Here is a 14,530-nt window from a genome sequence, read left to right as displayed (position 1 = left end):
TTCTATGGGACCTGACAATATCCCTTGCAGTGTTCTACATGAACTACAGAGTGAACTGGCACCTCATCTGTGTGCCTTGTTCAATCACAGCCTCACCTCAGGCTTTGTCCCTACTGAATGGCGCACTGCTATAGTCATACCTATCCACAAAGGAGGAGTGACTACAGACCCTGGGAACTATTGCCCAATTAGCCTGAAAAGTCTGATATGCAAAGCTATGGAACGCATCATCATGGACCTAATAAACAAGGATATAGGGAATCTCCAAACTCTGGATCCCACACAGTTTGGTTTTGTGAAGTGTAGATCATGTATGCTCAACTTGGTCGACTTCAATGGGTCAATCACCAGAGCTGTGGATGAAGGCAAGGTGGTTCATACAGCCTACCTTGATCTGGCCAAGGCCTTTGATACCATTCCCCACTCAGGAATCAGAAAAACTCACTAAGCTAGGCATCAACCCCTATATCATTAGGTGGGTTGCAAACTGACTGACAGATAGAACCCACAGTGTGAAATTAGCTGACGCCAAGTCAGACTGCCGACCAGTCATGTGTAGAGTCCCACAGGGATCGGTTCTGGGTCTTCAACTGTTTGGTATCTACTTCTCTGAAGTCCTTGCCAACACGAAGGGACTCTGGGTGACAACGTTTGCAGATGATTGCAAGTTGGGAGCCATTATTAACTCCCCAAGTGATGTTGACATCCTACAGAAAGACCTCATTGAGACCAGCGACTGGTGTCAGAACCATGGCCTTAAGCTCAATGCCAAAAAATGTGTCATCATCCCCTTTGGTAAAACCCAGTTCCCATGAATTACCACATTGATGGTAGTCCACTGAAGACAGAAGGCATCAAAAGAGATCTGGGGACACAGCTTGATATCAACCTCTCTTTTGACCACCACATTCTCACTGTGGTCAGAAGTCCTTCTATGTGGCACATTTCATTATTAAGGGTTTTGCATAAAGGAAGAAAGAGGTCATTGTCTCCCTCTACTCTTCCCTCATTAGGCCAGTCGAGTACAATGCCCCATTTGGCATGTACCTCACTAGACACCTTCATAACTATAAATATGTGTGTGTGTGTGTGTGTGTGTGTGTGTGTGTGTGTGTGTGTGTGTGTGTGTGTATGGATGAATGACAGCTAATTGAAATTGAAAGTAATCATAGATTCATAGGAAAGTACTAGCCTCGATACCCTTGTAGACCATTTTAAGCCTAGCCAGTTTCCCTTTTTGTGCTTGAAATAACCTATCCTATTTGGTTACAGATTGGCCTTACTCACCCCATGGTTGATAATTATCTATTGCCCTTAATTTGTAACAAACAACACCACAACCCAGCGTACTCCCTGTGTGCTGGGAAACTGTTAAACTTTCTGTGTGCTGTGACTTTTCTGGTCAGCATTTTTTATTTTATTTGCCCCTAATTAGAATAACTGGGATCATACCTTAGATAATTTGAGGGTACCCATGCAAGGGGTAAATCATTTAGGAGCTGCGTCTGTCCATTAGTAGTATGGGGGCAGTCCCGGGTAAATTTTCTGTTTAACCTCCACAGATCTAAGTTACACTTGAAAATGGACAGGGATGAAGTTTGTTTTATGTGGGTGAGAAGTCTGTTCCACAGCAGTGGTATCCTTTGCAAAATCTAACATTCCCTCCAAACCATTCTATTGATGTTGCAGAAGAGGGTTAGATCTCTAGACCAAGTATTTTGATACCATTTGACATGGTGATGTCCAGTAAATCCATCAGTAATGGGTCAGAGGATGCCTTTTAGGTCAGACACAGGTCACCTCCTTGCAGTCTATAGTATACAGAGTGTTATGGCAAGGCTTTCAGTTGGACCATGTGGGATGTGTTGTTTAGGACTTGCATCCTTTTAGTAAGGTATCTATGTTGGTGTCCCAATTTTTGCATGTGTCTTGATAGATACATGCTAAAGATGGCATTATATTCAATGACTGGCCTAGTTGAGGCTGAGTAAAGGGAAACAATGTTATCACTAGATCTATACACAATCCCTCTGTTTATAAGCTATGTAATATAGAAGAGCTTTCTTACAATAAACACTTGATGATCAAAAGTTAGGTCACTGTCCACATAAATTAGCAAAGCCTGAACAACTGCGTCAACTCTAAGAGGCACATTGTCAATGTGGTAGTTCCCTGGGATAGATGACCTTCTAAAGAATACAATAATGCATTTTTTGCATTTAGTTTCAAATCATAATTTTGACACCAGCTATTTATTTGAGACAAACATTCCTGTGGGATGGCTAAGTCATTTGAGGATTCAATGAGCATTCCTAGCTTGTAGTCATCTGCAAACTCAGTCAGCCAGAGCCCTTTGGTATTGGCTTTTGCTTCAGAAAAGTAGATGCCAAAACAGGAGAGGTCCCACCACAAAACCCTTGGGGAATCCACCAGTGACTGATATCTCTGTGGAGGCAACTTCCCCTGTTTTAATTGTCTGAGTCCTATCTCTGAGCCCGTCAACAATCCAACAGGTGACATAGGCGTATATTCACAGTTTACTTAGCTTTTCTACTATGCCTGAGCGAGGAATTGTGTCAAAAGCTTTGGCCAAGTAAACGCCTATAGTGTGTACCATTTAGCCTTCATCCATTGCTTTGATGATCTTGTAAAAAAATCCACCAGGTTGAGTAAGCATGACCTGCCCTTGGTGAATCCAAACTTCGACGGGTCTAGTATTTGGAGATTACCTATTACTTGATTGATTAATTCCATGATAAGACTTTCCATGGCTTTGTATTTGAGGATCAAACGTATGGGTCTGTAATTGCCTGAATTTGTGGAAGGTCCTCCCTTATGCAGGGGAATGACTGTAGCTGTTCTCTATTCACTTGGTACAAAACCTGTACGGAGGCTGAGATTGAACAGTGTTGTTAGGGGTGTGACTAAATCATGCTTCATACTATTTAAGAATAAGATGCATCCAGGGATATTGTCAGTACTCATCAATGCAGTTATTTTTTTTAGCTTTTGATAACAGTTTTAGGACTTGGTCTTGTGTGATAGCTGGAAGCGAGTCAGTTTCAGATATATCTTGACAGACAGATGGAGGGAAGAGAGGGGTAAAGTTAGAGCTAAATTTATCAGCCAGTATGTTAGCTATAACCTCAGTCTCAGTATAGGTAACATTGTTTACAAACAGCTCAGCACATTCCTGTGTTGTGCTTTTGAGATTATGAACATAAGTAAAAAATGCCTTCTGATTGCCATTGTCTTGGGTAAGCTATTTTAGCCTCAAACTTGGCATTGGTGGATTTTATTAAGCTCCTGAGTTGTTTGAACTGTCTCACAACTTGTCAATCAGCAGTCACTCAAAAAAGCAAAAGAAAAGAACAATGTTTTTCTGGGGGGGGGGGGCAAAGTCCTCTTGCATATACCATACCCCCTGTTAATTATATATGCCATCTCTATACATGGGTCTATGGAAAATAACAGCAAAAAAAATAAAACATATGTCGATGTTCATGACATCAACCACAAAAGGTCGACAACTCAAAACATTGACACGTTACTATGCATGCACCAAACCAATAACCACAGTACATACAAAATTAAAACAAAAAAAAGAGACAAAAACATCATTTCTTGGTGAGGAGCAAGCCCCCCCTATACCTCCCACCCCATGCTAATTATATGTACAAATTCTAGGATCACACAATACCAGGGAAAGGGCATATTCCCTAACCTCAAGAACTATGCAGCCTCTCACACCAATCAGCCATCTGCTTAGTTGACTAAATTGTGTTGACTAAATAGATGTTAACCAAAACTACATTTGACTAAATCCATAGCTCCTGAATGAAAACACACACACACATCTCTCTCTCTCTCTCTCTCTCTCTATATATATATATATATATATATATATATATATATATATATATATATATATACTATCTTTATATATATATATACACACACACACACACACACACACACACATACATATATATTACTGACCTGGTTTAATCTGGATCTGTTAATGTTACAGCACATGCAGGACCCATAATCCATGACTGTTGGAAGAAACTGTATCCATAATGCAAATCTATCTAATAATACTTTCACAGTCAGTGGGTAACCCCTTCCCCCCAGTCTGGACCTCCTGACATCTCAGTCTCACAGTTTCTAGCAATGCATGGTTTAGAGAAGCAGAAGCCTCCTCCTCCTCCTTGTAAGAAAAATGTTTTCTGCACTCATATTATATGCCTATACGTACCCCTGCCAGCTACCTGATAAAAGTATATTTGTCTAACTCATCTGACTTTCAGATCAGAAAGGTGTTTTCTGAGCCAGTATAACCAGGCCATGATCCTTAAATTGTATATCTGTGGCAAGCTATAATCAGATGGCAGAACACTATGGTGGACTAGTACTGACTTTATGTGATAATGGTTATGTAACCCTAATTCCAAATAGGTTACATCTGAAAACACATGCTGACCAAGTTTTTGCAAGGGTTCAAATGTTTTGCACACTTTTTAGGTTTACTGCCAGGTGTCTAGGTGACAGGCGTGCATTTCCCAGACTGTCATACTCTCTTGTGCTCGTCATTCATCTTCATTCCAATGACTTAGTGTAGTCAGGTCTTTGGTGACTCTGGAATTCGATCCTTCCAACGGACCTCTATCTGTACCTTGCATCTGTGATGAATCTCAGCTTCACAGACTATTGCCCAATGTTCTTTTGCTGATATGAAACTTCCAGTACTTTCTGAGAATATTGAAAAAGAGAGTTCTTTGTATTTAAAGTTACACATGCTGCATACAAAAAACATATGAGTTTTATACCCTAAATCTGTTGCCTTCCTAATAGTGAGGTAATGTCCTATATCCAATGGAAAAGATTAAACATTTATACTCACTTGTACATTAATCATTTCAAACCCAATCTTGGGTATCTGAACTTTGAAAAGCACTACCTTCTTGACCCTGTAGTTCAAAAATTTTACTAGGAAGTACCTTAGGTTGTTATTATAGCAATACCCACACCTGGGTGTGGGTAATGCTGGATTTACCCACGGTTGGCGTGGTTTGGTGGTTGGCGTGGTTTGGTCATGAGGCGAAGCCTGGTGGCCAAACAAAGCCAACCGGGTAAATCCAGCATTACCACACCAGAAGTGGGTTATTGCTATATAATGACATTATTTAAGAAAAAAAATAATTACTTTTCTTAAATAATGGCATTGTACAATGCCTCCTTGCTGCCCTTCCGCAGGTGCCTGGTATTCTGCGGCAGTTCTGATGTACTGCGCATGCGTATGCCTACGCAGTACATCAGAGCTGTGGGCAAAAGCAACGGAGAAAGCAAGATCTCTGTTGCTTTTTACTGTTTCGCTATTTTAAATTGGTTTAACATAGCGAGACAGCTTTAAAAAAAGCAACGGAGAATCTCCATTGCTTATTTTAAAGCTGTCTCGCTATGTTAAACCCATTTAACATGGCAAGACAGTTTTGAAAAAAGCAACGGAGAAACCAAGATCTCTGTTGCTTTTTACAAACTGTTTTGCTATGTTAAATGGGTTTAACATAGTGAGACAGCTTTAAAATAAGCAACGGAGATCTTCATTGCTTATTTTAAAGCTGTCTCGCTATGTTAAACCCATTTAACATAGCGAGACAGGTTTTAAAAAAAAAAGCAACGGAGAAAGCAAGATCTCTGTTGCTTTTTACACACTGTCTTGCTATGTTAAAGGAGTTTAACATAGCGAGAGAGCTTTAAAAAAAGCAACAGAGATCTCTGTTGCTTTTTTAAACCTGGCTCGCTATGTTAAACTCCTTTAACATAGCAAGACAGTGTTTTAAAAAAGACTTATACTAATGGAAAAGTTCGGGCGACCGGACCTTTTTCCATTAGTATAAGTCAATTTACAACATGCACGCTGATTTTGGAATATTAATGGGGGGTCATGGTATAATTTTGTATAAAACACCCATCAAGTTTTGCAGACTAATTTCTATGTGCTGTTTCAGTTATCACATCCTCTTGCCCTTTCTAACAAACATTTACAAATGGCAGTCACAGATGTTATGGATTTTAACTTCCTTCAACAGAGCCAAAATATAAAATTGACAGACATGAGAGATTTCCCTGCTGATCTGCTTTTGCATTCCACCTTAAAGTCTAATATTCATGAGACTATTCATTGTTTCTGCCTGTAAATGGATCCTCATACCTCTCAACCGTTTAGCTCAAGAAATCTGGACAAAGCTTAAAATAATGGGAAGGAAAGGCCCCAAAATATGAACAGATTTTAAATATTTTCTTATAAACTTGCTACAATAGCAGAATTTCTGTTAGCATGCATTTTCTGCAGGGTGTGAAGCCTGAAACTCAAATGTCTGTTGTTATTTAATTACTTCAGTCATCAGTGATTTGCCAAAAAAAAACACAATTTGTATGAGGAACAGAAGAAAAATATGAGGCAACAATCAGGACATTCTGCAAAAATCTGGACAATTGATATGTATGATTATGACAGATGAGGTCTATTGAAAGTTGTTAACCGATGCTATCAGCATGTTCTTCTATTGATTTAAGTACTGGCTAACACTGTTCATACCAGAAAACACAGCCATTAAAATGACTCTTTGAAATGCCTGATGAGTATTTCTTATCTCCTCACTCATGCTCGCTTTCATATTTGTATAACATTGGAAGCTGTAGCCCTACTAAGAATGCTATCTCCCTAGGAAGAAATATCTTCTGTTTATTCTACTATTCTGTCAAAAATCTTCAAAAACACTCTGTGGCATAAAACTGCTTTAGCAAGGAATCATTTCATATAGCTTTTCCACAAATAAGACAACTTCCTTCTGTTGGAAAAGCAAGTGAGGATGAGAAGGCCAGTACCACATTATCCAAGTAGCTGCCATCTTTAGTGGTTACATGATTCTTTAACTGACATTTTATTTTTAATGTGAAGGTGTTAATAAAATCCTTAATTCAGGTCTACCTATTTTCACTACCATTTAAGCGATTAACTTGGTCAGCTGACATTAAGCTGTATCAAGCTGATGCTGCTACAGTAGAGCAGGCCCTAGATTCTCACTGTAGCTATAGGGAAGACAGAGATAAGTAATGAATATATAAATCAGAGGTGGGATGTAACTGTCATGTGACCTGCTGTTATTTATACTTGGCTATGCCCATGCATCACATAAAACCACTACCTTGTAACAACAAACAACTAGCTACTTTTACAGATTTCTGTTGTTCTGCTACAAACTCAGGAATCCCTACTGCAATCCTCTAAATGTAATTTTCTATATCAGTTAAGATTTGCTGTTGTCTGTGTAGAAGTGCCTTACAGCTATTATATTTTATGTGTGACTTGTACTATATGTGTTTACTATTCATGTTAATTGTACAGAGCTTTTCTCCCCGGCCTCCACTGTAAATGGGCTTGTGTCCAGTCGGACTATCCCAGTAAACAAATGCAAAATAAAAATAAAATAAAAATTGAATGTTCTGCTATTTAGAATATATTGCTATTCCGTCTGTACAGCCAACAGAAGAGGCATTGATGAGGACCACAGAAAGAGTAAGTCTGCGTAGGGGCTTGGGAAGTATATCTACACAGTTTGGAGTGGTATTTACATCAAAGACTTACAGTACGAAGAGGAAGGGATATAAATACAGCAGTTGCTGATTTAAGGAGTGGGGCATAGGGCAGGAAATGGCCATTGAAGGAGGCATATAAAGAGTTTGGCTTCACCAAGAACAGGCTTCATCTCTACCCAGGTAACTGCATTATCAAAACAGGAGCTAGAAAGGTATTCAAGCAGGTTTTTGCTTGTTTGCACATCGTGCAGCACCGCTCACTGCCACACATTGTGTGCCATAACTGGACAGATAAATTCAACAATTCTTCCCTTAGATACAGCTGTAACACATTAGTGTAGCCCTCATCCTTAGTACTTTCCCAGTCAAAGAAATACTGCTAGTGAGCTGTAGCCTATTAAAAGTACCAACAAAAAGCCCAGGCAGAAATATCCATCCACTGTGCTCCTGGATCGATCCTGAAAAGCTCTCCTTAGTAATAACAATCTCCAACCTAGCATTATTGACAGTTGAACTGACCTTGTTTCTCCTGCCTACCTTGCTGACTTGGGTCTCTTGAGGCAGTGTAGCAACTGCCTCATGTACACCAACAACACTCTACTAATAACTCATTCTAGTACAGAGTGTGAGAGATGTATCTATACCAAGAATCTTGAATCCATGCTCTCTCGCACTCAAAACAGTAACCCAGAAGAGGATGTTAACCCACCCAACACTACACATGCACATAGTACCATTACTCATACACATAGTATGCATCTTACACAAAATCAACATACACGGAAGTTCTCTCAAAAATCTTACCGAAACACCAGAGGTCTCCAAAACACCAGACTGCTACAACTAACACAGTTTCCATAGTACCCATGACACATAGCATCACCAGTGTCTCACCCACGGTGTCTCACCTAAGTGTAAGGCATAACACTCAAAAAACACATTTTCTACTCACTGGAGACTCAATAATGAGACACATGGATGTCCCACTCATGGGGTTGGACAAGGAGAAAGTCATGGTCAGCTGCCTGTCCGGTACCAGGTCTCATCAGATCATGCATGCAGTCAGGTCTCTCAGCAACAAGTACCATTATGACTCTGTCATAGTTCATGTTGGAGTGAACAACCTGAGACATACTTCACTGGACTATATGAAGATAGACATGATTAGACTCTTGGAGTACATGTCCCAGGCATGTATGCCCCGAGCCTTGAGCAGCATACTACCCTCACCTAGAATGACGCCACAGTATAAACAAAAAAATGATTGATTCCAATAATTGACTTTGTTTTTGGTGTCATTCAAAGAAGATCTAATTCCTGTCAGCCTGGGAAGCCATGGTGGACAAAGCTTGCTCCTTTGCCAGAGACTGTTTGCACCTAACACTTCTAGGCTTTCGGCTGCTGGCAAAGGCTCTTGCCTCCCCCATAGTACCTTTTTAGACAAGGTCTCGAAAACAACAATACCAACATGAAATTAAACAATCAGAACAAAAATGCTGCTAGATGCTAGGAGTTTAAACCAAAAACTGCATTCACTTCTATCACTAAAAGTTGTAGATGTCTATGCAATCACAGAAATCTGCTTCAAGGCCTCAGAGAGTACCTCAGCCTTGCAAGGCTACAATGCCTTCAACACCTTTAGACCGCAAAATGAAATGTGCAAATCAAAGGAAGCGGTGTTTCAATCTATATTAGTGATAAATTCACCACCCATCTAGTAAGACTGGACATCTCCCTGGAGTTACTCCACATCCATGTTACAGTGGGTAAGACCCCCATTCAAGTTATAGCCAGTTATAGATCTACCTCCATGCATCATGACGTGCATGAAGCCTACTTGACCAAACTGGAGACAATATTACCGAACACTATGGTTATGGGGGATTTCAATAATCCCACCATCAAGTGGGCAACCTACTCTAGCTGTAACTTGTTAGCACAAAAGTTCCTTGACTTTGTTAACTCAAATGCCCTGGAACAAACTGTTCATACCCCAACAAGAGGAACAAACATACAAGATCTGGTTCCCACTAACATGTTAAACAGATGCACTGCTTGTTGGACCCTCATTAGTTAAATCTGATCATAAATCAGTCACCTTCGAGCTGACACTAACACCAGAGTTCACAAAGGGCGAAATCAAACAAAAAAACTTCACCAATGTAAACTATAGCATCCTAAGTAAAGGTATAAATGCATTCCAAGCCCCACCCCAAACTGGAAATGCTAACTCCACCTACATTCACTTGCATAAGTGTATAAACTCGGCCATACCAGAACGAATCAAAGCCACAGCCCCAAGTAAAAATAAGCCACCATAGTGGATATCCAGGATCAACAAACTACAAATAAATGCAAAAAGCTGCTGTCCAAGAAAACAAGGGCAAGGCCCAATAATGTAAAAAAATCCTCCTCAGCCTCAACAGACAAATAAAACAACTTGTCAAATCCTCAAAGGGCTCTATGAGAAAAATTAGCAAGCACAGCCAAGGATAACCGTAAGGCCTTTTACAGCTGTATATGTAGCCTAAAATGTAGGAACCAAGCATTTGCAGAACTAGTGAGCAACGGTATCACACACACTGACCCCACAGAGATAGAAAACCTGCTAGCAGAAAGGTGTGGTGAAAATTTACTCCCTTATTCACTCCAAACCTATTACAAACCACCCCCCAAACTCCCTACATATCTGAAGAACAGGTCATTAAAGCCTTCTCCAAGGCATAAAAACACAGCCTGTATGGGACCAAATGGCATCCCAGGCTGTCTTCTAAACAGGCTAAAACATTAACTAGCATCACCATTAAGTACTTGTTTCAATCATAGTTTAACCACAAGCTTTGTTTCAACAGAATGGAGAAGAGCATAAGCCCGACCAGCCTTATCTGTAAGGCCATGGAATGTATTACTGTGAACCTCATAAATAAAGACATAGGTGACCTCCAAATTCTGGATCCTACCACATTTATTTTCATTAAGATCAGATCCTGCCTGTTAAATCTGGTGGATTTCTTCAAAAATGTTACCAGGGCCATTGACAAAGGTAAATATGTGCACACAGCATTCCTCAACTTGACAAAGGCTTTCAACATAATCCCACACTTAGGCATTACTGATAAACTTAGCAAACTGAATGTAAACCCCTTTGTTGTAAGATGGGCTCCCAACTGGCTCACAAACTGGGCACACACTATCAAAGTGGGTGACTCCACATCAACCAGCAGACCTGTTACCAGTGGGGTGACACAGAGGTTAGAGATGCCTCCCTACTGTTTGGTACATACTTCTCAGAAGTTCAGATCAAAACTAAGGGATTGTGGTTGACCAAGTCTGCATACAACTGCAAACTGTGGTGCAATTGTTAAATGCCAGATGATGACAGTATACTCCAGAAGGGTATTATGCAGGTCAACGACTGTTGCCTTAGTCACGGTCTCAAACTGAATGCAAAGAAATGCATCATCATTCCCTTCAGCACAAACAATGTCCCTTCACACTATCAAATCAACAACAATACCCTAAGTACCCACGAAGTGGCAAGGGACCTGAGATCATAAGTTGACTGAGACCTTAACTTCGACCACCATGTGTCTACTGTAGCAAGGGAGGCTTTCTACATGGTACACTTGATTAGTAAAGGTATCACCTCAAGAATAAAACAGATTGTAAACCCTCTATACTCAGTATTAGTCTGGCCCATAATTGAGTATAACGGCCCATTAGGCATGTACTGTACAAAGTACCTGCAGCAGTTGGAGAGACCTCAGAGGTTTCTAACAAAGAAGATCAAGGGATTCCAGCACATGCCTTACACAGACCAGCTAAAGTCTATGTCACTATACTCTGTATCATATAGACTTTTTAGGGGAGACTTATGCCTGGCTTACAAAGTAATCTCAGACCCAAACCTAATGAACTTGCTGCATACCCGTAAATCAAGTGGGACCTAAATATGGCCTGCAACTTAAATAGGACATGCTAGAGGGACAGAGTTATCTCCTAGCAACTGCTGGATCTTTGAAACAGACTTGCTATTCATGTCAAAACAGAGCACCTCTATGACACTGTTTAATGGGAACCTGAACGAGTAGATTGGGCACTGTAAATTTTTACTGGTGTTAGTGCCCAGAACCCTCCTATACATGTGTTGTCATTCCTAAATGCAATCTTGGATATTAACTAGCATGTCTATGGTATCATATTGGGATGAAACGGCCAGGCTTGAAATGACGTCCGGGTCGATAGACTAGTAATCTCCTATGATCTTGTGACTGTGCAGTTAAATTAAGATGGACAATGGCAGTAAAGGTGAAGGCTATTCAGAAAACACAAGTTAAGACGTAGCAAGACACTAAAATGAATATGTTATTGAGTGGGGCATGAGAGCAGGCAGTAAAATACAATGACAGGTTATCAGGGAAAAAAATGAGTGGATAGAGGAAGACAGCAGGGGAGCATAAATGGACACAGGTAATGAAATAATAATAAGTAATGAATGTGCAAGGAAGAGAGGTGGAAAAAAGGTGCAGGATAAGGGCAGAAATTTGTATCACTGAGGATGGAAGTGAATGCATGGAAAATGTAGAGAAACTTTGAAGAAGGATTTGATAAAAATGTGTGACATGGGGAAGGGAACAAAATGGTTTGACAAGTAAAATGCAGACAGCTATAAAAGAAGTTGTACTGTGACAAGAGCTCACAAACACCTGGGATAGAAGGAATGAAAGTAACAATGGGGATACTGAGCTGGAAATGAGAAGAGAGAAGATAAAGTACCCTCAGCAATGTCATATGAACGAAAATAGCAGATACAAAACACTGATAGTAAAACATGAGATGACATGGACAGAATAAGAAAGGATAAGTAGAGGGCAGACTGACACCAGTATTTAGCACAGGAAAGGATGAAACAAATGGCATCATTGTGACTAGGAAAGGAAGTTCTTCAGACTTGTTGACTCAAAGAGAGATAAGGGAAGGGATTTTCATGTAAGATATGCTCTGCATTACAATGAACACTCAACATTGCAGTTCACACCAGACATGCATCATGATGCAAGAAGGGCTTCAATGGCTGGGTTTTGGCATTGTGGGAAAGCTGCTGAAGACAGAATAAAAAGAGAGCGCAGAAAACTAGAAAGGCAGTATGAGATAAAAAAAAAAACAGAATAAAAATCCTTGCCAAGGCAGAAATGAAAATGAAACCAGTGTAGTTCACTAGTTAGGTGAGTGCAGCCATAAGAAAATGTATTTATTTATTTAATTATTTGTTGTCATTTGTTAACCAGGTTAATCCAACTGAGCGAGTGGCCCATTTTCAGTGGAGACATGAGGAGAAAAGCTCCAGATGCAAGTATCAATGTCATAAAAGTATTACAAAAATGTCATGGAAAATAGTTATCTTTGCAATGATAATGTTTAAAGTCGTTATATATTGAGGAATTGGAACCACATTTTATACAGTTTTGTTCAAGATGCAGAAAAATCAGGTACATAATATCAAATAAATTCAATATGTCAAAATATAAACAGGTAATGGCTATTACCTGCATATAGGGAAAAGGAAAGAGATACCAGGACTGGAGAAGCAAGAGAGAGAATCCTACAAAGAGTTTTTTTTTTTTTTTTGTATTTATCCTTTGTTGACCAGGTTAATTGTATTAGACTAGGACCCTCTTTACATTGGAGGCCAAGGTGATATTTATACTCGTAGGGAAAATGTGGCCATGGAATCAGGGACTTCCCCTACTTTTGTCAATAGATTGTATGGTATCTTTTACATCCACTTGAGCACCTACCAACTAAAGCAGATGGAACCATGGTTTAACATCTCATCTGAAGGATAACATATTCAAGAGTACAGCATCCTTCTTTATTCTGTACAGAAGTGTCAGCAATACATCCACCTAGTGTGGGAGTAAAACCCACAGCCTTCACACAAGTGCCAGCAATATACCCACCTAGTTTTGGAGCAAAACCAACAGCCTTTACACAAGCATCAGCATTACATCCACCTGGTGTGGGAGTAAAACCCAGAGCCTTCACACACGTATCAGCGATACATCCACCTAGTGTTGGAGTAAAACCCACAGCCTTCACAAAAGTGTCAGCAATACATCCACCTGGAGTGGGAGTAAAACCCACAGCCTTCACACAACTGTCAGAAAAGCATCCACCTAGTGTTGGAGTTAAACCCGCAGCCTTCACACAAGTGTCAGCAAAACATCAACCTGGTGTGGGAGTAAAACTCACAGCCTTCACACAACTGTCAACAATACATTCACCTAGTGTTGGAGTAAAACTCACAGCCTTCTGTACCAAAGACAAGTGTGCTACATGATGCACCATTGACAATGACAAAATAAGGTTAACATTACGATAATTAAATACAGCAAGAAAGCAAAGATTAGCAATGGGGAAAAGGCCAGAAGCAGACACTAAGAAAAGCAATAATAATTTCTTTAACCATCTTAAGGAAATGAATGAGGTGAGGAGGAAAATAAGTGAATTAACCAGTAAAGTCAAAAGAATAAAAAGCCCAGTGAAAGGGTGAAAATTATAAATGACCACTTGGCATCATTGTTCACAAAAGAAGCTGAAAGGAGATTGCTAGCCTGGGAGTGATGACAGCTGGCAAATGGAGGGTGGAACATAGAGATATAGCAGAAGACAAGGCAGAAAGGCACAGGAAGGAGTTACAACAGATACTGATCAGCCTGCAACGGGATGCAACCAAATATCCTAAAAAGAGTTACTGGAGTTCTGGTCAGACCTCTAGCAGATGAAGTTAAAGGGTCACTTGAGGAAATGGTCCCAGGTAAATGGGACAAAGCAGTCACAGTATCAGTGTGCAAAAGCTGACAAAGAGTAGCCTAAACATTACAGACCCAGCACAGGACAAAGCAATGGAAGAAATTCTAAACTCATG

This window comes from Protopterus annectens, chromosome 1.part0 (genome assembly GCF_019279795.1).
Source record: "Protopterus annectens isolate FY-2018-M chromosome 1.part0, PAN1.0, whole genome shotgun sequence".
Lineage (NCBI taxonomy): Eukaryota > Metazoa > Chordata > Ceratodontiformes > Protopteridae > Protopterus > Protopterus annectens.
The sequence above is the reverse complement of the archived record's forward strand: the minus strand, read 5'-3'. Positions refer to the sequence as shown.